Raw genomic sequence first — 18412 nt, forward strand, 5'->3', positions numbered from 1 at the left:
GTGCATATAGTCAGTATGCCAATAAAATCTCATTAAAAAGTAACTCAATAATGTGGGTACTAAATGGATGTGACTTTGGACTTAGAAGTCTTTGCTTTCTAATGTCTATAAAATCTTTAGTATTTTTAATTTTGACTCTATTCCCTCCCCCAAAGTGTGCTTTGATCCTCATATTCACAACATGGAAACACTATATTTGTTAATATGTTTGAAGTCTAAAGTAGTCCCTGGAAACTGATTATGTCTTACCAGTCAATGGAACACTCAATTCAATTAGAAAAACATTTTTAGTCAGCTATTATATGGGACATGATGATACTAAAAGAAAAACTAACAGAATAGAAGCACACATGTACATTACATTGACAAAACTACTTAACAAAGGTACGCCAAAGCATTAGTCATTCTGGTTGTTAGATTTGACATTAATTTTTAAATGTTAGGAGAACTGCTTTGATATTGATTCTTCCATTAGCATTTTATGCTATGATTTTGCTTCAGCTCTGTTCATTGTCATTATGAACAGAAAGTTCTTAGACATTTACTCTGAAAAACAAAGAACAGACCAGTACCATTTGCTTGTTGGTGGAATTTAAATTAATCCTTTGAATGTCCACTTTTATTGGTAATGCTAGTAATTATTTTGTTCCAGACCCTAGGTCTGGAATTTAATGCACTAATGCTCACTGTTAATACAAAAGCCCATTAACATTATTGAACTCTGGTAGTCAGTCTAGACTTACACTAAAATAATCTAAATGGTCACAAAACATGATCAATGGATAATGTCTTAGGTAAAACTTTAGGTGAAAACATTTTGTGCTGATATCAGAGTAGTAAAGAATAATAGTGCCTAACTAAATTTCATGAGGAACAAATATATATGTAAATATGGCTTTATAGGTCACATAACATATTTCATATCAAAAATGATTGGTCATGTGTAAAATAGACTTACTACTAAAATCATGAGTGGTTTGTTTGGGTATAAAGATTATGTGTGTGTGTGTATTTGTATGTGCATGAGGGTTCTTCTCTATGGTTACAGGGAAGCAACCATTTTAGATTAGTAAAGCCAAAAAGCATCAAGAAGACAAATATTACTTCTCTTACTTCACTGAGATAGGCTATTCAATGGATAGAATTTCAACTTTACTTCTTTTGCTCATAAAAAACTTGTCTCAGAAACTGGGATGGTCCATCTCTTTAAGAAGGCTAACCTCTCAACTGTCTTCATCCCTTTCACTTTAACATCTAATCAGTCATCTCCTTTTCTGTTTTAGTCGCTCTGTCAGGAAAGAAGGATGAAAGGAAGGAAGGAAGGAAAAAGAAGAAAGGAAGGAAGGGAAGGAGGGAGGAAGGAAGGAATTATTGTTCTTTTTAACTTAACCATCATGTTATCCTTGAAAGTATTTTGGGGGAAAAACATTTTTGACTAATAGGCATAGTCATCCTTAAAGCTGCCCTGCTAAAGCTGTGAATGTTCACAGTACTGGCATTGGAATCTCTCTCTTTTTTTTTTTTTTTCCAGAACTGTAGTTCTGGTTGCCTTTTCTAAAAAATGATTTTGTAGTTGTCTCTCCCTTATAAACTGTCTGCTCTTGCCATATCCAGTATAACTAGAGACTAAAAAGAACAAAGGCTAATCAGGTCCTTGGGTACTCTTTAAATTCAGGTTTAAAAAAGCATTCCTCTATTACTCTTGAGAAATGGTGTGAAGTAGAGAAATATCTTTGGTGTCCATCCAGCTCTCTTTTTTGGGAACTCCACCACCACCACCTCTATTACCAAATACTGTCTTTCCTTACAATGGCATTATACCCAAAGTCACATTCTTTTATAGTGGTTGATGACCCAAATTTGTTTTCTTTCGTAGATGATGGGTATATATTTATTTAATAACAATAATAACTAACATTTACTTAATGACATACCACTGAGGAGAGATATAGATAGAAGTTTATATGTGAAAGATCTGAGAGCTTAGATGGGATACAGTAGACTCAATATGATTCAGCTGTGTGATGGGGCAACCCAAAAAACCTATGTGACCTCAGACTGCTCTAAGAAAAGAATAGTTACCAGGCTAAAGATGGAAAATCCTTTAGTATCTTTCTCTGATTAGATCCTATATAGAATATTGAATTCTGTTCCGGGAATCATCATTCAAAAGGGCACTGTCAGAGAGATGATCTTCCAGAAAAAGACCTAGAACCCATGGTATAGAAGAAGCAGCTGAAGGAACTTGGCATACTTAGTCTGTAAAAGAGAAGACTCAAAGGAAACAGGATATCCACCTTTTAGAACTGAAAGGGCTCATGTATTTTTTTTTAAACCCTTATCTTCCATCTTAGAACTAATACTGTGTATTGGTTCCAAGGCAGAAAAGAGGTAAGGGCAGGCAATGGGGATGAAGTGACTTGCCCAGAGTTATATAGGATGGAGGTGTCTGAGACTAAATCTGAATCCAGAACCTCCTGTCTCTAGGTCTGGCTCTCAATACCTTGATTCACTTAGCTGCCTCCAAAGGGTCATTATGTATAAGAGAGATTAACCTTGTTCTATTTGATTCAAGAGGGCACAACTAGGAGCAATGCAAATTGCAAAGAAAACAATTTAAACCTGATATCAAGAGAGACTTCTTGTTAAGAGGTGTCTATACCTGGAGGCCTAGGTAAGAGATGGATTTACTCTCTTAGGAAGTCTGCTTTTCTAGTATATTAGAGTTGGGGTTATTTTAGTGTATGAATTAGACTAGATGGTTGATGAGGACCATTCCAGCTTAGATTTGGTGAATCTTCCATTATTTGGTATTTTTAAAATTGCAAAATGTGTTATGTGGATTATCTCCACAGAACTTTACAATAATCTTGTGAATAAGTTGTATTGGAAATGTTCCCATTTTATAGATGACAAAAATAAGATTCATAAGGTTAAGTAACTTGCCTACAATCACACAGCTGATTTTAAAACTCCCACTTCTGCTTCCCCAGATATTTATTATAATAATAGAGATAGTTGTTCTGATTTCCTAATTCATAAAGATGGACATTGAGATTTTGTGATTCTATGACATCTTAACACGAGATATAGAGCATAAAGTGACTTGGATTGTTATACTGGCCTGGCCACTCATTGACCATGTGAATTTAAGTCATTTATAAACTACTAGTCTCAGTTTCCTGATTTCTAAAACAGGAATACTTATATTTATTAACTTGCAGGATTATTAAATCAAATGATGTGAGAAGAATTTGTAACTGTAAAATGCTTTATAAAGCTAATAAATAAATAAATAACTTATTGTCATTGTTTCCAATAATCCTTCCAGTCTGAGGTTGGCATCTTAAAGATGTCTAAAAAGGCAATGCCATAAGGCAAAGGAATGAATTTCTAATAATGTAATTTCAGGCAATGTAAAACAGTAGTAGATGGGTTGAGATACTTTCCTGGTGCTAGTTTAGAAACCAACACCATCACCAAAATTTTTTTACTAAAAAATGCATAAAAAAGATTATGTGGAAGACCACAAACTCCACATTGTTTATAATTTTTTAACAATATGTAAATTTATATATGTATGCTAATATAAACTTCCTCTGCTTTTGAGTTCCATTTGGATTTGTTTTACTTGAATACTTTTTTCTCTTGATTTTATGACTGCAATTTTTTTATGTAATCATGATAGGTATTATTCATTTTCTCTTTTCATCTCTTCATGTATTCCCTAATTATCTCTATATTTCCAATATTAGTAATTTCAATAATATAAAATAATCTATTACACTCACATATCACAATGTAATTAGCTATTTCTCCCATTCGTTTCATTTGTATTATTTCTAGTCATTTTGTCATAAATAGTACAGCTTCCCTAAATATTTTCATACAAACACAGCTTTTTACCTTTTCAATAATTCCCTTAGGGCCTAACCCTAGCAATAAGATCTCTAGGTCAATGAGCATGAATAGCTTTACAGCTCTTACTGTAAAATTCCATCTTGTTTTCTAAAAAAATTCATAGCTGCTCTAGGAATGTAATATTAGGCCTATTTCTCCATGTTCCCATCAACATTTAATTTGATCATTTTAACATGTCTGGTTCTCAGTTAACCTATATTACCAGTACCATATATTGCTAGATTGGTCCATAAGCAGCAGACAGAATCTATTGCCAAGGACCATACTCTTTCCAAAACAAGTCTTTCCAGCTTGGTCATATCCACTGTGTGTTCCAGTGCCACAAACCCTCAAGGATGCTGGATTGTCTGCATAGTATGATCAATGTTAAGGTGAGATTTATGCAGAATATTTATACTCTCTTGGCCATTGTTGCTCCACCAGAAATTGTTTGGATTATATGTATGCTCAGGCTTAAATCTATTACTTACCTCATGTAGGTCTGTGGGGGCTCTCCAGATATTTATTATATTTAACTTACCTAAGGTCTATTCATCTCCTTAACTTCTTTCTTATTTATTTTTTGGTAAAATTTATCTAGTTCTGAGAGGGGGGAAATTAAAGTTTACCCCTATTATTATTTTGTTATATCTATATTATTTCCATATTATCTGTTCTTATTATATTATTTATACAATGTGTTATGTTATATAATATATCATGTTATATATAATATTATCTATATCTGTTAGTTTCTCCTTTAAAAATCTGAATACTATAACACTTGGTGTATACAGGTCTAATACTGATAATGTTCCCCAACAAAATAAAGTTACCTTGTTCATCCCTTTCAGTTATATCTCCTTTAGTTCCAACTCTGTCAGAGATCATGACTGCTACCCCTGCTTTTTCGGGATTAGCTGAGGCATAGTCTGTTCCAGCCCCTCAACTTCGTTCTATTTGTGTCTCATAAACAATACATTATCAGGTCCTGGGTTTTGAGCCTTTCCATTATCCATTTTCTTCATATGTGTGAATTCATCCCATTACACTTAATGTCATAAATTTGGACATTTCCATCTACTCTGTTCCTCTTCACTATTTGTCCCTGTCTTTCTTTTGGCCATATCCCTCCTCAGATGTCCAGTTTTCCTTTGACCAATACCTATTCATATCCCTTCCCCAAAATTCTGCCTTATCCTCTCCCCTTGTCCTCCTAGTTCCAAACTGGCCCACATTTCCAAAATTCACCCTTATCCCTTGCCCCTAACCTCTTGTTTCTTATTCTATCAACTTTTTCAAAAATCCCTTCCTAACAATTTGAAATTATGCCCAAAGGGTTTTAAGATATTGTATGCCTTTTGATCCAGCTATACTGCTACTGGGTTTATAACCCAAAGAGAAAAAAAAATGTTTGTATAAAAATATGTATAACTGTGCTTTTTGTGGTGGCAAAAATTTGAAAATGAGGGTATGTCCTTCAATTGGGGAATGGCTGAACAAATTGTGGTATATTGTAGCGATGAAATACTACTGTGCTATAAAGAATAATGAACTGTTTGATTTCTATATAAGCTGGAAAGACCTCCATGAACTGATGTGGAGTGAAATAAGCAGAACCAGGAGAACATTATTCACAGTAACTGAAATATTGTGGGATGATCAAATGTAATAGATTCTGCTACTAATAGCAATGTGTAAAAACAACAGGTTCCTTAGAGTGGGGGATGGATGAGGGAAGTGAAGTAGGGTCAGTTGGAACTCCCTCACAGATCAGCTCAGGAGCCTGCTGAATTACTTTTGGGGATATAGGCTAATGGCTTCCCTATAAAGAGTGGATTGACACACTCTTACTCTCAGGACTGGATGAGGGAAATTTTTCCCAGTAGAGAGAGAGGTCTTTTGTCTGTCTGTGATGTAAACTGACCAAGACAGTCAGACAAACTTCTTCACAGCTTTTCCCTGACTAACTGAACTTTAGTTGAAAATGGCTGAAGCTTCTCAGGTAAGTCTGTGGCTTGTTCTCCCCTTAAATATTTGGTTGGATGAATCAAATGCTATCTGAACTGATATAAATTGTTTTAATAACAGACTAACAGGGAAGGGAGGAAAGATGAAGGAAAGAGGATATGAGAGATCTCTATTGACTATCTATTGAAGCCTAATAAGTCTTTGAATCCAGCCAGGGCAAAAGCCCCAAACCTCAATTTATCTTCCCCTCTGTCCACTAGGTCTTCCCTCCTAACTGTTTCTAGATGAATTAATGATGATGAATGGGATTATTGAAGGTGTCTGTTGATGATGTTAAAGATAGAGGAATTGGCTCTCAAATGAGTCTCTGATATCTCTCAGTAGTCTTTGAGTACAGGGTCAGACTTGGCAGGAATTCAAAGATGGTCACAGGAACAGATGCCACAGGGTCAGTAATGGCTTGAGTCTGCTTGATCCAGGAGTCAGCAGGTTAATAATTCCTCCTCCTATCAGCTCCCCAAAACCAACTCCTAAGCTTGGGTTTTTTTCTCCTTTTTATACCTTGGCTCCAAAAGTCTTCTACTAACCCTGCCTTCTTGGAGTTCTGGTGTACCCCATTAAAATTCTACCCTACAATAATCCCGGATTTTTTTGTTTGATGGAATTTTAGCTTAAAATCCTGCTTAAGTTTTCCCTAAAATGTTTCCTAACTGTTCTATGTAACTACTCATGTGGTTCCCCTCCCCCAACACAATAAAACACTTAGCTAATGCCTCATTCTATCTTGTCTATGAGCTAAGAAGGGTAAAGGAACATTTTTTGGGGGAAGGGATGGGGTTTTTCCGTAAATACGGGTATAAATATTTCAGAAAGTGTTGAAACAATTATGCAACAATAAGCTTTTCAACAAAACAATATCTAACTTTGCAAAGCAGTAAAAATGTCTTAACTCACTTCCAAAACAAAAGTAAAGTAACATAAATGTCTTATGGTCCTACAATAGGATCAGAATAGTTCTATAATAGGAACTATTTACTCAAGCAATTACATGTCTCATCTAAGTTGTTATTTGGGTTAGTATTTCTTATTCTTCCTGTGTTGGTATGTTAGTTCCCTTATTTATTCTTACTTTGCTTATATATTCTTATTTTTTTCCCTGTTCTGGCTCTGTGTTTTTCAACTTCCCTGCTCTATCTGTCCCTAATTTCTTAATGACCTAATTTTGTTAGTAATCTAACTTGTATAGTGTTAGTAGTCACTATATACATTTCTATTTTACATTATGTACAAATGTAGAATATTTATATTATGATATATTTTTACAAACAAGAATTCATTCATAGTGATGTTAGCTAAATAAGGAAATCAAAGGATCTCCTGATATGGTTAAGATCATATGAGACTCTGCAACTATGTTTAATATGCACAAATATATATATATATATACATTTCATATTTACATGATCTTCAGACACTCGTTTATTTATACGATGTCCATGCTAAGAATCAGTTTTGTGTTGTGTATCATATCTTTTGTGTACTTATGGATGCATACTGATGGATGTACTCACCCTTCGTTGAAAGTTATCCATTGTCTACCCTGTTGTCTGTAGAGTCACACTTCTTTTCTTGTACATTGTGTAGTGTTGTATACAATCCTATAGTGTGGTGTTTCATTTTGTGTTGTGTTTACTGACACAACTGTCTTATACAACCCATTTCCTTAGTCCTCTTCTTGTTGCAATTGCATTATCAAGTTCACAGTTCTTTTCAGTGTTCATTTCTTTGTACTGCTCCAGTTGCTGGTCCTCACAGCTTTTTGATTTTCTGTTCTTAGGGTCTTCCTCTGTACCAGAATCACATTTGCTTGTCATCTTTACTTGCCTGGAGAATCACATCTTCTTATACTGGATCGTTGTGGATGTGTTGTTATAATTATGTTATTTGTGTTGTATTATTATTTTGTGTATTGCACTGATTTTGGATTTTGCAAATGATTTTTTTTTTTGGTATCTCAATCTTCAGCCTCCGTTTCAGCAATGTGTGGATCTAACCACAGATCTCTGTTCTGCACCTTCACACTTGTAGGAGTTGTCAGCAAAATTGATATGGTCCTAACCATTTGGCGTCTACTATGGATTTCCTGGTGAAGTTTCTCATATATACCATGTCTCCTGGTTTTAAATTGTGTAGGCTAAAATCAATCAGAATTCTTTGGCTTAACAGCCCAAGTTAGTGTAGTTTTTTGAGCCTGTCTTGTAGAGCCTTGATATATTCATACAGTTTGCATTTTGCTCCAAGCATGGACAAGTAAGCTGTTTTTTGAGGTGGATGACAATACATTTCAAATGGGGATAGATATGTGTCCCCACTGGGTTGGCTTCTTAAATAAAACAGGACTATTGGAAGATCATCTGTCTACTTTAGATGACTTTCTGAACAGACCTTTCCAATTAGTGTCTTTATTTGCCTGTTAAATTGTTCCACCTATCCCGAAATTTCTGGATGGTACACACTGTGGTAAATTCTATTTATTCTCAAAGTTTTATAGACCTCTTGCAATATGGAATGCACATAGTGAGAACCATGGTCTGAATCAATTTTGGATGAGATGGAACCTTGGGATGATTTCTCTTAGCAGGGTTTTAACACAAAAGCAGCATTGTTCTTTTCTGGGTATACCTCTAGCCACCTCGTCAGATGATCAATGATGACAAGTGCATACTTGAACCATCTGCATTTTGACATGGCTGTGTAATTGATCTGCGAGCATTCAAATGGGATGTGAACCAATGGTCTGCCTCCAAGCCCTTTGACCCTGGTCATACCCTGATTAAACTGCAAGCAGATTTTACACTTTTGACATACTCTAATGGCATAGGTTGAAATGCCTTTTGCTGCCCAGTGCTGTCATACATTGTCAATAATAGCCTGAGTTCCATAGTGCCCTTTTTCATGAATTGCATTGCACAGAGGATAGTATAATACTTCTGTCAAGATGGGTTTGTTTGAAGCTGAGAATCATATTCCTCTCACTAGCTTGGGCCCTAGATGTTTGTTTGTTTTTTTTTTTTTCCAGTCTTCCACTTCCTTTGGGATGTAGGCTTGTTTTAGATCTGCTTCATCCACCAAGGAGAAGTTTAAGACATGTATGGGACCAAATCTGCCTCCAAATCTGACTGTTATGTTGGCCCTATGGTTTCCTAACATTATACTATCTTCTCCCTTTCAATGACTTTGGTAATACATCACTGAGAGTTCTCTGGGCAACTGTACCGCTTCCAGAAGTTGTATAATGATGTCCCCGTAAGCAATTTGCTTTCCTCCAGATATAATGAAGCCTCTGTATTTCCAGATTTGAACTGTAGCATGTACCACGTTGAATGCATATTTGGAATCCATGTACACATTGATTTTCTTGTCTTTGCCTATCTGGAGAGCTCTGGTTAGATTCAGGATCTCTGCCCCTTGTGCAAAGCGTGGTTGTCTGAGCCACAAAAGCTGCGCCTGTGAATCTTTCTCCATCTACCACATAGGAAAAACCATTGGTAAAGAGTGTTAACTCTGCCTCTACTAGTGGAATGCCTGTTAAATCCTCTCTAGATTTTTGCAGGATTTCCAAGGTGTCATTGCAGTTAGATATGGGATTTCCTTCTATTGGTAGGTCTGGAATCATGGTTGCTGCATGGATTTCTTTGCAGTGATGGAATATTATATTCTCATTGCCTAGCAACATAATCTTATATTGGGATAACCTTTGAGATATAAAGGCTTGCAGGTTGCTGTTCCTCAGGATAGATTCTATTTGATGTGGTGAATATATCCTGAGCCTGCATCCCAGTACCAGGTCAGATGATTTTCTGATCATCAGGGCTACTGCTGCAATGACTCTTAAGCATGGGGACATTCCTCTGGCAATGACATCTAACTAAGAGCTATAGTATACTGTGGATCTAAATTGATTTCCCGGGGTTTGCATTAACACTGCAGATGTAATACCCTTGTCTTTGTGTAGAAACAGATGGAATGGTTTGGAGTGGTTCAGTATTCCAAGGGCTGGAGCTATCACTATAGCTGTTTTTAGCTTTTCTATTGCATGCTTGTGCTCTCTTGTGAGTTTCAAGGGTTCTGAGACTGTCTTCCTGGTCAAGTCTTCAGAGATTTATATATTAGACTAACACCAGGAATCTATTGCCTGCAAAACCCTGTCACTCCTAAGATTGCACTTAGCTGTTTCTTGGTCTTTGGCATGCACAGCTTCTGTATCTGCCACCCTCTTCTGGAAAATCCTTCTTGTGCCTTTCTCCAAGATGAAGCCTAAATATTCTACTCTTGGCATGACCAACTTCAGTTTTGCTCCTGATACTTTGTGCCCTCTTTTGCAAAGCTCCTGCAAAAGAATTTTACTATCTCTCTGGCAGACATTGGCATTTGGCAACATTAACAAAATGTCATCCATGTAGTGAACTAGCTTGCTCTCAGTAAAGGTGATGGATTCAAGGTCTCTTTTTAGAATCTGGAAAAAGATGGAGGCAGATTCTGAGAATCCCTATGGGAGATGCCGCCATGATATTTGGGCCCCTTCCCATGTGAATTCAAATATCTTTTGGCTGTCCTCATGCAGTGAGACACTTAAATCGGCACTACGCAAGTCCACTCTGCATCACTGGGGATCTCTGAAATTATTGTGGCTGGACTTGGGACCGCTGCATGACATTTCTTGACAGTTGTTTACTGCCCTCAAATCCTGCACAAATCTCCACTGTATGTTGCCCTCAGCATCTTTTTTTGAGCTTCTTGATAGGCATTATAGGGGTATTATATTTTTAGATAGTCCAGACCAAAATGCCTTGCTCTAATAGACTCTTTATTATTGGTCTGATACCCTCTGTGGCTTCTTTGCTCAGTCTGTATTGGGGTATCTTACGTGGAGTGCCTTCCTTCACTTCAATCTTGACAGGAGTTGCTGACTTTAAAATCCCTACATCTGTAGAGTGTTTTGCCCAAACTTCGTTGGGAATATCCTTGGGGATCTCAAAGATAGTTTCCTCATGATGTTCTTTCTCATCATCTTCCAATTGCCCCAGGAATAGGAATGGATGATGTTTGAGAGACTGTTTTGGCAGATGTAGAAAAATTTGTCCTGATTTGTCACATTGTATAGTCACCCTGAACTTACACAAAAAATTGCGCCCCAAAAGATTTGATGGACATTGGAGTATCAGCAGGAATGTATGGTCCAAAGTGAGTGGTACGATCTTTACCATCTTTGACTTCCGTTTTGGCACTCTCTCTTTCCCCTGTGGCCCCTTTTACTTTTGCAGATCCCATAATGGTGCTGTGCTCTTGTGATGACTTCAGCACAGATCTTGTGGCCCCCATTTCAATCAGAGCTGGATAAATTTGTTCCATGTCAGTGCATCCTAAGTCCCATTCATGATGTTCATGGACTTCCATTTGCTCTGGCTTAGGACCTTCTAGTTGCAATGCATCATGATGTTGCATTGCATATGCATCCCCTACATAGCTTGATGTTATTATTATATCAGTTGTTTCACTGTTCTCTTGGTTCTGCTGTGTTTCTTTCATTGCTTTGCAGCTCGGTGCAGTGAAGCTGCTTCTGAGTATGCTGTTACATTATATCTCCCTTGTTAATGACCATGAGTAAGGTAAAGTGCTCTGAGCTTTCCTGGACATGCTTTGCTTGTTGTCTGCAAAGTTAGATTCAGGAAAAGCTTGCGTTGGAGGAAATCCCTTGACTGTATTGGGAATGTATTGTTGTTCATTCATTACACCCCAATGCTATGAGTGAATGCTTGTTCTTTGTGCATGACTCATAAACCCCATGTCAGTAGGAGGAAACATGATGCTATGCACCGTCTGCATAGGTGACAGAGCTGTTGATTTAAGTTTGCACTCTATGTTCATTTCTGTTCTGTTTCTCTCCATTCCACTGTCAGCTTACTTTATATTGGGTTCCTCTATATCAGTGGTTCCCAAACTTTTTTGGCCTACTGCCCCCTTTCCAGAAAAAATATTACTTAGCCCCCTGGAAATTAATTTTTTTTTAAATTTTAATATCAATTAATAGGAAAGATAAATGCACCTGTGGCCATTGCCGCTCCCCTGGATCACTGCAGTACCCACCAGGGAGCTGTAGTGCCCACTTTTGGAATCACTGCTCTTTGTAATTGTCCTTTAAGCACTGGAAGTTTTCTTCAGGTGGAGGCATCCCTGAAGTAACACAAGCTTGGAGGTGTGGCAGTTTTTGACTTAAGTCTTCCTTCAAGATTGGTCTTAGTTTAAACTCTTTGGTTGTGGGATCTAATTTCAACCTCCCTTCTTTCTCAAAGCAGTTTCTCTGTGTATTTTCACTTTCAGCATTGCCTGCTACTGAAGAGTGGCTTGTGTTAATCCTTAAGGATATAGCTCTTTCCTTCTCAATCAATGGTCTGTATAGATTCTTTTTTGCTGTCAGTGTCTTTCTTTGTGTGAAACTGTTCAGAACACCCAGTTAAGCTTATGTTTTCTATATTTGCATATTGCTTTATCATTGGTTGATCTAATTGATCTTCTTGTTTATTTTCTATTGATGTTTCACGTTGCTGTATATCTGTAACAGATTTATCAAGTATTGCTGCAGATTTTATATTTGCATTTGATGTTTTTAATGCCTTTACTATTGCAATGTAATTATGATCATTCAATACTATTTCCGTTGTGTAAGTTTTTTTTTTTGTTGTTGTTGTTTTTTTTTTTTTAAACCCTTACCTTCTGTCTTGGAGTCAATACACAGTATTGGCAGAAGAGTGGTAAGGGTGGGCAGTGGGGGTCAAGTGACTTGTCCAGGGTCACACAGCTGGGAAGTGCCTGAGGTCAGATTTGAACCTAGGACCTCCCGTCTCTAGGCTTGACTCTCAATCCACTGAGCTACCCAGCTGCCCCTCCGTTGTGTAAGTTTTGTGTAAGTTCAAGTATATTTTTGCTATCAGTTTTTGAATCACTGTCTTTTATCCCATAGATTCTATTCCTATTCTCCATAACATTCTTTTCCATCTCCATCTCTTCTTCTGACGTTTCCCTAGAATCAGGTTTTGCTTCAGCATGCCCATTATTTATTATTACATTTCCCAGCTCCTCTTCTTTGTCTTCTTTTCCCTTTCCACTGTTATGCCCTTTTTCTCTTGTTTCTAGTGTTAACACAGTTTCCTCGATTCATAAATTTGTACGCGGTCTTCTTGTGCCACAAATTTCTCCATCATGACTAAACTTGGACTGCTACTAGAGCTTGCACATTCATGGTCACAGCATTTTGATCTGTTGCTGTTGTATCTATTGCTATTGTTGTTATTATATCTTGAGTTGTAGTAAGTATTCCTTCTATTATTGTTATTACACCTGGTGTTGAAATTAATTTGGGACTGGTAATAACAGACCTTAATGATATGGCCAAATTTCTGACAGAGGAATCATTTCCTTGCAGTGTTATTTTGTCTCTGTTGCCCCTGGTTCCTTAGATTTTGGGACTGCAGGGCATGTTCTTAATCTCCATTTCTTTCTGTTTTAAGGTCATTTTAGCTTCCTTAAGTTGCTTCTTCAGGTCAGCTATGATATTATCCTTTTCCTTGTCCGTGTTCTTCATGGGCTTAGGCTCTCAATCATGGGATGCATGAATGTGAGATGCAATCTTCCTGAGGTCTTCTAAGGATAGAGATTCCAGGACAATGTAATTTAAAACAAGTTTGGATCCAGAGTGCACTGCCTTTGATGAATTGGCATCTGACATGCTGAAGATTATTTTCAGACATGTCCTGGAACCTGAGGATATTCTCCTCAACTTTGACCAGCCTTTTCAGGAAAGTTCTAGGATGTTCAGATTCTCCCTGCCTCAGTTTTCTCAAAACGTCCCCGGATATCAGGACACTTTGCACGAATATTCATTGCCTCAGCTATGTCTTTCCTACAACATCGTAGGAATACCATGTTCTCATGGGGTGGCAATTCCAAGTCCTCGTACTCCTGTGGTCAAGAGACTAGGTTAGGGTTGCTCCTAGTCTCTGCAATGAACTTGGCTTTTTCACTGGGGGTAAATAATTCCAATAAAAGGATTTCAATGTCCTTAAATGTGGGATCATAAAACTTGACTGCTCTCTGGTATTCTTTGACTGCTTTGAATGGGTCCAAAAAGAATGGGGGTATTCTCTGTTTTAAGATTTCTAGGTTCCCACTTGAGAACAGCTTGTATCCCTTAACATGGAGTGTCCCAGAATCAGGCTGGACAACTGTGTGGTCACAAATTGGCAAAATAGGGACTGCTGCTTCAGCCCCCTGTGTTGTTCCTTGCTTGCTCTTTGCTTTGCCATTACTCTGATTTGATTCCTCTATCAATTCCACCTGCATGATATTCTGGGTCTCTGTATCTTTGCCTTCCCTGAGTTTCTTGTTAATTTCTATCAGATCTTTACTCTGCTTCTTTAGGGCTTCAACCAGTGCAATATTTTCATCTCCCTTGCCAAAGATATGTTTAATCAGTTTCCTTAGGGCCCAATATGCTTGGAGTAGTGATAGCATGACAGTTCCACAAGTTGGGATAAAGGCAAATATCTGATATAGGCTGATCTTAAGCCATTTGTATGTATCATGTAGCCTCAGTAGTTCAAGCAAGTATTCAGGTATCATAACCATCCAAAGCATAAAAACTCCATTCCACAAGCTGTACAACAACAGAGACCAACTGAGGATTATAAATGTTACCCTCCCCAGAGAAACATCTATCTTCTATTATGCCTTTACTTTGTGGACAAGTAAAGTCTGTCCCACTGGTAATGGTACTTGACAATCCTTGTGTCAAGATCGTTACCCCTAGAGTCTTTCCCCAGCTCTGTTGTAATGGCTGCTTAGGTTCAGACTCTTAGCTGGTTCCTAAAGTGTGGGATGGGTGAGGAAAGTGAAGTAGAGTCAGTTAGAATTCCCTCACAGCTCAGCTCAGGAGCCTGCTGAATTACTTTTGGGGATATAGACTAATGGCTTCCCTATAAAGAGTGGATTGACACACTCCTTACTCTCAGGACTGGATGAGGGAAATGTTTCCCAGTAGAGAGAGAGGTCTTTTGTCTGTCTGTGTTGTAAACTGACCAAGATAGTCAGACAAACTTCTTCACAGCTTTTTTCTGACTAACTGAACTTCAGTTGAAAATGGCTGAAACTTCTCAGGTAAGTCTGTGGCTTATTCTCCCCTTAAATATTTGGTTGGATGAATCAAACATTATCTGAACTGATATAAATGTTTTAATAACAGACTAGAACTACAGGGAAGGGAGGAAAGATGAAGGAAAGAGGATATGAGAGATCTCTATTGACTATCTATTGAAACCTAATAAAAACTTTGAATCCAGCCAGAGCAAAAGCCCCAAACTTCAATTTATCTTCCCCTCTGTCCACTAGGCCTTCCTTCCTAACTGTTTCTAGATGAATTAATGATGGTGAGTGGGATTATTGAAGGTGTCTGTTGATGATGTTAAAGATAGAGAAATTGGCTCTCAAATGAGTCTCTGATATCTCTCAGTAGTCTTTGAGTACAGGGTCAGACTTGGCAGGAATTCAAAGATGGTCACAGGAACAGATGCCACAGGGTCAGTAATGGCTTGAGTCTGCTTGATCCAGGAGTCAGCAGGTTAATTCCTCCTCCTATCAGCTCCCCAAAACCATCTCCTCAGCTTGGGGTTTTGTCCCCCTTTTATACTTTGGCTCCAACAGTCTTCAACTGACCCTGCCTTCTTGGGTTTCTAGTGTACCCCATTAAAACTCTATCCTATAAATGCAAGAATCAAGAACAATCCTGTGGAACTTATGAAAAAGAATGCTATCCATATTTAGAGAGAAAACTATGGGAGTAGAAATGCAGAAGAAAAACATATAATTTATCACTTGGTTATATGGGTATATGATTGGGGTTTTTTAAAAGATTATTACAAATATGAATAATATGGAAATAACGTTCTGAGTAGTAAAACATGTATAAACCAATGTAAGTCCTTGTCAGTTCTGGGAGGGAAGATAAAAGAGAGGAGGGAAAAGGACATGAATCATGTAACCATGTAAAATTTTTTTATTAAAGATTAATTAATGTGAAAAATATCCCTTTCTTATCCTCTAATTGTGCCCTCTTACTTCTTGATCCCTTATTCTCGCATCTTACTCTCCTATCTCTTGATATGCATTCCCTTCTAGGTATCCCTCCATTTTCTTGTCCCCTTCCTCTCCTTTCTCTTCCCAGGCCCTCCCTTACCCCAACCCTTTTTTCCTCCTTTTTCTCTGTACATTAAGAAAATTTTTACCTTTCTGTGTGTCTTGTTTTCTCTTTATCCCAGGTCTGATGAGAGTTGGTACGCCCAGCCCTCCACCCCCTTTTTCCCTTCTCCATGGTAGCTCCTCCACTCATTCCTCCTTCATACGAGGTAGGTATTCCACTTTGCCTCCTCTTGGTCCATTCCTATACTATTCTGGCTCACTCTATTCCATTCCCTCAATCTTGAGTCTTCCATCCATAACTGCCCCTTCAAAACACCCAGACAATGATACCATTTTCAGGAGCCATCAATGGCATTTTCCCATACCATAATTAAACAATTTGACCTTTTGGATTGTTTATGATTAGACTTTCATTACCTTTGTTTGTTTCTTATAGGTCAAATTTTCTACTGAGTTCTAGGTTTTTCTCCAGGAATAATTGAAACTCTTCTAGTTCCTTAAATGCCTATTTTCCCCCTCTTATAATTACACTTATCTTTTTTTTTAAAGTTATTCTTGGTCATAGACCCACTTCTCTTGCTCTGTAAAATGCTGTATTCCATGTCCTGTGTCCTTTTAATGTTGTGGCTTGTCTTATATTATTCTGGCTCTAGCACTACAATATTTATTTATTTATTTTTTAAACCCTTGTATTTCGGTGTATTGTCTCATAGGTGGAAGATTGGTAAGGGTGGGCAATGGGGGTCAAGTGACTTGCCCAGGGTCACACAGCTGGGAATTGGCTGAGGCCGGGTTTGAACCTAGGACCTCCTGTCTCTAGGCCTGACTCTCACTCCACTGAGCTATCCAGCTGCCCCCCACTACAATATTTAAATTGCTTTTTTCCTGTTGCTTATAATATTTTCTCCTTTACCTGGGAGCTACAGAACTTAACAATCATGTTCCTGTGCATTTTCATCTCTGGGTTTCTTTGAGGTGGTGATTATTGGATTCTTTCAATTTCTCTTTTACTCTCTGTTTCTAAAATTTCTGGGTAGTTTTTCATGATATTGGGAGTCCGACTATTCTAATATTGATCTCTCCCTGATCTACTTTCCAGGTCAGTTGTTTTTGTGATAAGATGTTTCATATTCTCTTCTATTATTTCATTCTTTTGATTTTGCTCTAGTATTTCTTGTTATCTTAGGAAATTATCAGTTTCTCTTTGTCCAATTCTAGTTCTGAATACATTATTTTCTTCTATAAGTTTGTGGATCTTTTTTTCCATTTGGGTGACCTTTCTTATAATTTTCTTGATTTTCTTACAGCACTCTTATTTTTTCCCCCTCATTCTTTCTCATTTGGTTTTTGAGATTTGTAAAAAAAGTTTTTCCAAAAGCTCTTTTTGAGATTGTGGCCACTTTTTTTTATTTCTTTGCAGTTTTTGAAGTAGGTGTTTTTGCTTCACTGTTCTCTGAGTTTGAACCATGATCTTCTCCTTCCTCATAAAAGTTATCAGTAGCTGAGTTCTGTCTCCTAGGCCTGTTCATTTTTATTTATTTTTTAAATTTTAGCAATCAGGCCAATAGACTTAATTATAGACTTTTTTTCCCCCAGGAGTCCCAAAGTTCCTATTTTGTTGCTATATGTTATCTCAGGTTTCAGGATTTTTGTGTGTTTATTTTTTCCTGGGTCCTATTTAGTTTTTGCAGTTTTTATAGTCCAAAGCTGGATGTACTTCTGGTCTCACTCAAGCCCTAGTTAGTGATTGATCTCTGGTGCTCCAACCAGAGCCTGCAGGCAGTTTTGCTATGGCAACTGCAAGCAGCCAGTTCACCTCCTACTCTGGCAACAACCAGAGGGGTTCTCTTTTCATTATGGAAACCTGTCCGATCAGCAGGGGCAAGGTATGGTAATTTGATTAGATTTGGGGCATCCACCAAGTCTGAAGGACCAGATTCCACACGAGATAGGATTTTTATGCTCTTAGGTAGCCAGAGGTCCAGAGGTTAATCAGATCCTCAGAATGACTTTCTCCTCCTTTAAGGAAAACTAGCCTAACTCATGAGGGGAATGAGGAGATTGGGAAGACAGTAGAAAGGAACTCTAATAGATTATTTTCTTTCTACTTTAAGTGATTATTAATAACTTTTATAAAATATAATACTTGGAGTTATTGGATATTAACTTAAATTGTACACTTGAAACCAATGTGCAGTATTGATTCTTTTTTTTTAAAACATTTATTAATATTCATTTTTAACATGGTTACATGATTCATGCTCATCCTTTCCCCTTCAACCCCCCCCCC

The 18412-nt window shown here is 37.5% G+C and overlaps 1 protein-coding gene across 1 annotated transcript in view; it reads left to right on the plus strand.

Moving 5' to 3' along the window:
- CFAP299 (cilia and flagella associated protein 299) overlaps nucleotides 1–18412 on the plus strand; it is a 575450-nt gene that overhangs the window by 14558 nt on the left and 542480 nt on the right. The gene's annotated exons all lie outside the window — the stretch shown is intronic.

Source organism: Gracilinanus agilis, chromosome 6, assembly GCF_016433145.1.
Source record: "Gracilinanus agilis isolate LMUSP501 chromosome 6, AgileGrace, whole genome shotgun sequence".
Classification (NCBI taxonomy): Eukaryota; Metazoa; Chordata; class Mammalia; order Didelphimorphia; family Didelphidae; genus Gracilinanus; species Gracilinanus agilis.